The following is a 9,196-nucleotide window of genomic DNA, read 5'->3' on the forward strand; positions in this document are numbered from 1 at the left end:
AATTGTTCATAAATAAATAAAAAGTGTCAAAAAAACAATCATTATTCAGCCACAGTAATTAGGATCATTACAGGTCCACTGCAATTACACAGCACATTTTTCTATCTTTTTTATCAGTTGTGCAAAATATTTTTTGTTCAAAAATCCTTCAGCTTTTTGTGACTATAGTGGGTGGATCCATATATTTCAGTTTCAAGGTTCTGAAATATTCAGTCTATGAGGAAGTGTGGAGGAGTTTCTGAAATTTCCCAACTCGACTGGTAGCAACAGCTACCCACAGTCAATATGCCACGGACTGTTGTTGTTATTAACATGCACTGCTGGTGGCTTCATGTTCTTTCCATGAAATGGCTAGGTGTATATGGGTATACAAAGTGAATGTTGCGTAGATGTGTATTAGTTTACAGAGTGGACGTTGTGTAGGTGTACACTCACCGTCCACTTTATTAGGAACAGTAATAGTGGCAGCAGTGCAATGCAAAAAAAAAAAAATCATGCAGATGCAGGTCAAGAGCTTCAGGGTATTTTCACATCAAACATCAGAATGAAGAAAAAGTGGGAGCTCTGTGACTTTGATTGTGGCATGGATGTTGGTATCAGTTGGGCTGGTTTAAGTATTTCAGAAACTGCTGATCTCCTGGGCATTGTGTAGATGTATAGTGGTGTACAGAGTGGACATTGTGTAGATGTATTGTGGTGTACAGAGTGGGCATTGTGTAGATGTATATTGGTGTACAGAGTGGACATTGTGTAGGTGTACAGAGTGGGCATTGTGTAGCTGTATATTGGTGTACAGAGTGGGCATTGTGTAGATGTATATTGGTGTACAGAGTGGACATTGTGTAGGTGTATATTGGTGTACAGAGTGGACATTGTGTAGGTGTATAGTGGTGTACAGAGTGGGCATTGTGTAGATATATATTGGTGTACAGAGTGGGCATTGTGTAGATGAATATTGGTGTACAGAGTGGGCATTGTGTAGGTGTATATTGGTGTCCAGAGTGGGCATTGTGTAGATGTATATTGGTGTACAGAGTGGACATTGTGTAGGTGTATACTGATGTACAGAGTGGGCATTGTGTAGGTGTATATTGGTGTACAGAGTGGGCATTGTGTAGGTGTATATTGGTGTACAGAGTGGGCATTGTGTAGATGAATATTGGTGTACAGAGTGGGCATTGTGTAGATATATATTGGTGTACAGAGTGGGCATTGTGTAGGTGTATATTGGTGTACAGAGTGGGCATTGTGTAGATGTATATTGGTATACAGAGTGGACATTGTGTAGGTGTATACTGATGTACAGAGTGGGCATTGTGTAGGTGTATATTGGTGTACAGAGTGGGCATTGTGTAGGTGTATATTGGTGTACAGAGTGGGCATTGTGTAGATGTACATTGGTGTACAGAGTGGGCATTGTGTAGATGTACATTGGTGTACAGAGTGGGCATTGTGTAGGTGTATACTGGTGTACAGAGTGGGCATTGTGTAGCTGTATATAAACATACAGAGTGGGCATTGTATAGGTGTATATTGGTGTACAGAGTGGGCATTGTGTAGATGTATAGTGGTGTACAGAGTGGGCATTGTGTAGATGTATAGTGGTGTACAGAGTGGGCATTGTGTAGGTGTATACTGGTGTACAGAGTGGACATTGTGTAGGTGTATATTGGTGTACAGAGTGGGCATTGTGTAGATGTACATTGGTGTACAGAGTGGGCATTGTGTAGATGTACATTGGTGTACAGAGTGGGCATTGTGTAGGTGTATACTGGTGTACAGAGTGGGCATTGTGTAGCTGTATATAAACATACAGAGTGGGCATTGTATAGGTGTATATTGGTGTACAGAGTGGGCATTGTGTAGATGTATATTGGTGTACAGAGTGGGCATTGTGTAGATGTACATTGGTGTACAGAGTGGGCATTGTGTAGGTGTATACTGGTGTACAGAGTGGGCATTGTGTAGGTGTATACTGGTGTACAGAGTGGGCATTGTGTAGCTGTATATAAACATACAGAGTGGGCATTGTATAGGTGTATATTGGTGTACAGAGTGGGCATTGTGTAGATGTATAGTGGTGTACAGAGTGGGCATTGTGTAGATGTATATTGGTGTACAGAGTGGACATTGTGTAGGTGTATACTGATGTACAGAGTGGGCATTGTGTAGGTGTATATTGGTGTACAGAGTGGGCATTGTGTAGGTGTATATTGGTGTACAGAGTGGGCATTGTGTAGATGAATATTGGTGTACAGAGTGGGCATTGTGTAGATATATATTGGTGTACAGAGTGGGCATTGTGTAGGTGTATATTGGTGTACAGAGTGGGCATTGTGTAGATGTATATTGGTATACAGAGTGGACATTGTGTAGGTGTATACTGATGTACAGAGTGGGCATTGTGTAGGTGTATATTGGTGTACAGAGTGGGCATTGTGTAGGTGTATATTGGTGTACAGAGTGGGCATTGTGTAGATGTACATTGGTGTACAGAGTGGGCATTGTGTAGATGTACATTGGTGTACAGAGTGGGCATTGTGTAGGTGTATACTGGTGTACAGAGTGGGCATTGTGTAGCTGTATATAAACATACAGAGTGGGCATTGTATAGGTGTATATTGGTGTACAGAGTGGGCATTGTGTAGATGTATAGTGGTGTACAGAGTGGGCATTGTGTAGATGTAAAGTGGTGTACAGAGTGGGCATTGTGTAGGTGTATACTGGTGTACAGAGTGGACATTGTGTAGGTGTATATTGGTGTACAGAGTGGGCATTGTGTAGATGTACATTGGTGTACAGAGTGGGCATTGTGTAGATGTACATTGGTGTACAGAGTGGGCATTGTGTAGGTGTATACTGGTGTACAGAGTGGGCATTGTGTAGCTGTATATAAACATACAGAGTGGGCATTGTATAGGTGTATATTGGTGTACAGAGTGGGCATTGTGTAGATGTATATTGGTGTACAGAGTGGGCATTGTGTAGATGTACATTGGTGTACAGAGTGGGCATTGTGTAGGTGTATACTGGTGTACAGAGTGGGCATTGTGTAGGTGTATACTGGTGTACAGAGTGGGCATTGTGTAGCTGTATATAAACATACAGAGTGGGCATTGTATAGGTGTATATTGGTGTACAGAGTGGGCATTGTGTAGATGTATATTGGTGTACAGAGTGGGCATTGTGTAGATGTACATTGGTGTACAGAGTGGGCATTGTGTAGGTGTATACTGGTGTACAGAGTGGGCATTGTGTAGGTGTATACTGGTGTACAGAGTGGGCATTGTGTAGCTGTATATAAACATACAGAGTGGGCATTGTATAGGTGTATATTGGTGTACAGAGTGGGCATTGTGTAGATGTATAGTGGTGTACAGAGTGGGCATTGTGTAGGTGTATACTGGTGTACAGAGTGGACATTGTGTAGATGTATATTGGTGTACAGAGTGGGCATTGTGTAGATGTACATTGGTGTACAGAGTGGGCATTGTGTAGGTGTATACTGGTGTACAGAGTGGGCATTGTGTAGCTGTATATAAACATACAGAGTGGGCATTGTATAGGTGTATATTGGTGTACAGAGTGGGCATTGTGTAGATGTATAGCGGTGTACAGAGTGGGCATTGTGTAGATGTATAGTGGTGTACAGAGTGGGCATTGTGTAGATGTATATAAACATACAGAGTGGGCATTGTGTAGGTGTATATTGGTGTACAGAGTGGGCATTGTGTAGGTGTATATTGGTGTACAGAGTGGGCATTGTGTAGATGTACATTGGTGTACAGAGTGGGCATTGTGTAGATGTACATTGGTGTACAGAGTGGGCATTGTGTAGGTGTATATTGGTGTACAGAGTGGGCATTGTGTAGGTGTATACTGGTGTACAGAGTGGGCATTGTGTAGCTGTATATAAACATACAGAGTGGGCATTGTATAGGTGTATATTGGTGTACAGAGTGGGCATTGTGTAGATGTATAGTGGTGTACAGAGTGGGCATTGTGTAGATGTATAGTGGTGTACAGAGTGGGCATTGTGTAGGTGTATACTGGTGTACAGAGTGGACATTGTGTAGATGTATATTGGTGTACAGAGTGGGCATTGTGTAGGTGTATATTGGTGTACAGAGTGGGCATTGTGTAGATATATAGTGGTGTACAGAGTGGGCATTGTGTAGATATATATTGGTGTACAGAGTGGGCATTGTGTAGATATATATTGGTGTACAGAGTGGACATTGTGTAGGTGTATATTGGTGTACAGAGTGGGCATTGTGTAGATGAATATTGGTGTACAGAGTGGGCATTGTGTAGATATATATTGGTGTACAGAGTGGGCATTGTGTAGGTGTATATTGGTGTACAGAGTGGGCATTGTGTAGATGTATATAAACATACAGAGTGGGCATTGTGTAGATGTATATTGGTGTACAGAGTGGACATTGTGTAGGTGTATACTGATGTACAGAGTGGGCATTGTGTAGGTGTATATTGGTGTACAGAGTGGGCATTGTGTAGATGTACATTGGTGTACAGAGTGGGCATTGTGTAGGTGTATATTGGTGTACAGAGTGGGCATTGTGTAGATGTATAGTGGTGTACAGAGTGGGCATTGTGTAGCTGTATATAAACATACAGAGTGGGCATTGTGTAGATGTATAGTGGTGTACAGAGTGGGCATTGTGTAGATGTATAGTGGTGTACAGAGTGGGCATTGTGTAGATGTATAGTGGTGTACAGAGTGGCATTGTGTAGGTGTATACTGGTGCACAGAGTGGACATTGTGTAGATGTATATTGGTGTACAGAGTGGGCATTGTGTAGATGTACATTGGTGTACAGAGTGGGCATTGTGTAGGTGTATACTGGTGTACAGAGTGGGCATTGTGTAGCTGTATATAAACATACAGAGTGGGCATTGTATAGGTGTATATTGGTGTACAGAGTGGGCATTGTGTAGATGTATAGCGGTGTACAGAGTGGGCATTGTGTAGATGTATAGTGGTGTACAGAGTGGGCATTGTGTAGATGTATATAAACATACAGAGTGGGCATTGTGTAGGTGTATATTGGTGTACAGAGTGGGCATTGTGTAGGTGTATATTGGTGTACAGAGTGGGCATTGTGTAGATGTACATTGGTGTACAGAGTGGGCATTGTGTAGATGTACATTGGTGTACAGAGTGGGCATTGTGTAGGTGTATATTGGTGTACAGAGTGGGCATTGTGTAGGTGTATACTGGTGTACAGAGTGGGCATTGTGTAGCTGTATATAAACATACAGAGTGGGCATTGTATAGGTGTATATTGGTGTACAGAGTGGGCATTGTGTAGATGTATAGTGGTGTACAGAGTGGGCATTGTGTAGATGTATAGTGGTGTACAGAGTGGGCATTGTGTAGGTGTATACTGGTGTACAGAGTGGACATTGTGTAGATGTATATTGGTGTACAGAGTGGGCATTGTGTAGGTGTATATTGGTGTACAGAGTGGGCATTGTGTAGATATATAGTGGTGTACAGAGTGGGCATTGTGTAGATATATATTGGTGTACAGAGTGGGCATTGTGTAGATATATATTGGTGTACAGAGTGGACATTGTGTAGGTGTATATTGGTGTACAGAGTGGGCATTGTGTAGATGAATATTGGTGTACAGAGTGGGCATTGTGTAGATATATATTGGTGTACAGAGTGGGCATTGTGTAGGTGTATATTGGTGTACAGAGTGGGCATTGTGTAGATGTATATAAACATACAGAGTGGGCATTGTGTAGATGTATATTGGTGTACAGAGTGGACATTGTGTAGGTGTATACTGATGTACAGAGTGGGCATTGTGTAGGTGTATATTGGTGTACAGAGTGGGCATTGTGTAGATGTACATTGGTGTACAGAGTGGGCATTGTGTAGGTGTATATTGGTGTACAGAGTGGGCATTGTGTAGATGTATAGTGGTGTACAGAGTGGGCATTGTGTAGCTGTATATAAACATACAGAGTGGGCATTGTGTAGATGTATAGTGGTGTACAGAGTGGGCATTGTGTAGATGTATAGTGGTGTACAGAGTGGGCATTGTGTAGATGTATAGTGGTGTACAGAGTGGGCATTGTGTAGGTGTATACTGGTGCACAGAGTGGACATTGTGTAGATGTATATTGGTGTACAGAGTGGGCATTGTGTAGATGTACATTGGTGTACAGAGTGGGCATTGTGTAGGTGTATACTGGTGTACAGAGTGGGCATTGTGTAGCTGTATATAAACATACAGAGTGGGCATTGTATAGGTGTATATTGGTGTACAGAGTGGGCATTGTGTAGATGTATAGTGGTGTACAGAGTGGGCATTGTGTAGATGTATAGTGGTGTACAGAGTGGGCATTGTGTAGGTGTATATTGGTGCACAGAGTGGACATTGTGTAGATGTATATAAACATACAGAGTGGGCATTGTGTAGGTGTATATTGGTGTACAGAGTGGGCATTGTGTAGGTGTATATTGGTGTACAGAGTGGGCATTGTGTAGATGTATAGCGGTGTACAGAGTGGGCATTGTGTAGGTGTATATTGGTGTACAGAGTGGGCATTGTGTAGATGTATATAAACATACAGAGTGGGCATTGTGTAGGTGTATATTGGTGTACAGAGTGGGCATTGTGTAGGTGTATATTGGTGTACAGAGTGGGCATTGTGTAGATGTATATAAACATACAGAGTGGGCATTGTGTAGGTGTATATTGGTGTACAGAGTGGGCATTGTGTAGGTGTATATTGGTGTACAGAGTGGGCATTGTGTAGGTGTATATTGGTGTACAGAGTGGACATTGTGTAGGTGTATATTGGTGTACAGAGTGGGCATTGTGTAGGTGTACAGTGGTGTACAGAGTGGGCATTGTGTAGATATATATAAACATACAGAGTGGGCATTGTGTAGGTGTATATTGGTGTACAGAGTGGGCATTGTGTAGGTGTATATAAACATACAGAGTGGGCATTGTGTAGGTGTATATTGGTGTACAGAGTGGACATTGTGTAGATGTATATTGGTGTACAGAGTGGGCATTGTGTATGTGTATATTGGTGTACAGAGTGGACATTGTGTAGGTGTATATTGGTGTACAGAGTGGACATTGTGTAGATATATATTGGTGTACAGAGTGGACATTGTGTAGATGTATATTGGTGTACAGAGTGGGCATTGTGTATGTGTATATTGGTGTACAGAGTGGACATTGTGTAGGTGTATAGTGGTGTACAGAGTGGGCATTGTGTAGGTGTATATTGGTGTACAGAGTGGACATTGTGTAGGTGTATATTGGTGTGCAGAGTGGGCATTGTGTAGGTGTATATTGGTGTGCAGAGTGGGCATTGTGTAGGTGTATATTGGTGTGCAGAGTGGGCATTGTGTAGATGTATATAAACATACAGAGTGGGCATTGTGTAGATGTATATAAACACACAGAGTGGGCATTGTGTAGATGTATATAAACACACAGAGTGGGCATTGTGTAGATGTATACTGTTGTACAGAGTGGGCATTGTGTAGATGTATATAAACACACAGAGTGGGCATTGTGTAGATGTATACTGTTGTACAGAGTGGGCATTGTGTAGGTGTATATAAACATACAGAGTGGGCATTGTGTAGATGTATATAAACTTACAGAGTGGACATTGTGTAGGTGTATATAAACATACAGAGTGGACATTGTGTAGATGTATATAAACACACAGAGTGGGCATTGTGATGATGTATATAAACACACAGAGTGGACATTGTGTAGATGTATATAAACACACAGAGTGGGCATTGTGTAGATGTATATAAACACACAGAGTGGGCATTGTGATGATGTATATAAACACACAGAGTGGACATTGTGTAGATGTATATAAACACACAGAGTGGACATTGTGTAGATGTATATAAACACACAGAGTGGGCATTGTGTAGATGTATATAAACACACAGAGTGGGCATTGTGATGATGTATATAAACACACAGAGTGGGCATTGTGTAGATGTATATAAACACATAGAGTGGGCATTGTGATGATGTATATAAACACACAGAGTGGGCATTGTGTAGATGTATACTGGTGTACAGAGTGGACATTGTGTAGATGTATATAAACACACAGAGTGGGCATTGTGTAGATGTATATAAACACACAGAGTGGGCATTGTGATGATGTATATAAACACACAGAGTGGGCATTGTGTAGATGTATACTGGTGTACAGAGTGGGCATTGTGATGATGTATATAAACACACAGAGTGGGCATTGTGTAGATGTATATAAACACATAGAGTGGGCATTGTGATGATGTATATAAACACACAGAGTGGGCATTGTGTAGATGTATATAAACACACAGAGTGGACATTGTGTAGATGTATATAAACACACAGAGTGGGCATTGTGTAGATGTATATAAACACACAGAGTGGGCATTGTGATGATGTATATAAACACACAGAGTGGACATTGTGTAGATGTATATAAACACACAGAGTGGGCATTGTGATGATGTATATAAACACACAGAGTGGGCATTGTGTAGATGTATACTGGTGTACAGAGTGGGCATTGTGTAGATGTATATAAACACACAGAGTGGGCATTGTGTAGGTGTATACTGGTGTACAGAGTGGGCATTGTGTAGATGTATATAAACACACAGAGTGGGCATTGTGTAGGTGTATATAAACACACAGAGTGGGCATTGTGTAGGTGTATACTGTTGTACAGAGTGGGCATTCTGTAGGTGTATACTGTTGTACAGAGTGGGTATTGTGTAGATGTATATAAACACACAGAGTGGACATTGTGTAGGTGTGTAAACATGAAAACTTATTAGTCTATCCCCATTCAACCTATACAGGCACACACTAGAGTAAAAAAAAAAAAAAAAAAGAGCTGGGAGACAGGCCATTTCTGTGCTTCATCAGCTGAAGTGTATCACATGTCAGTGTGCAGCTGATGGACTTCTGCACGAAATGTCCTGTTTCTAATCAAGCTTTGTGTACACCAGACATTTTCCAACCTCTGAGATTATTAGTGTGGTAGCCTGCAGGTTTGGTCTGTCAGTTTGCAGATTCCCATATGGCTATCCACCATTAGTCTTCTTGTAAGGCTATTAGTGTGTAGTTTATCAGCTGTTTCTCTGTAACTTCCAGGAAAGGTGCTGAGAGTG

The sequence above is a fragment of the Pangasianodon hypophthalmus genome, chromosome 2, assembly GCF_027358585.1.
Source record: "Pangasianodon hypophthalmus isolate fPanHyp1 chromosome 2, fPanHyp1.pri, whole genome shotgun sequence".
Taxonomy (NCBI): domain Eukaryota; kingdom Metazoa; phylum Chordata; class Actinopteri; order Siluriformes; family Pangasiidae; genus Pangasianodon; species Pangasianodon hypophthalmus.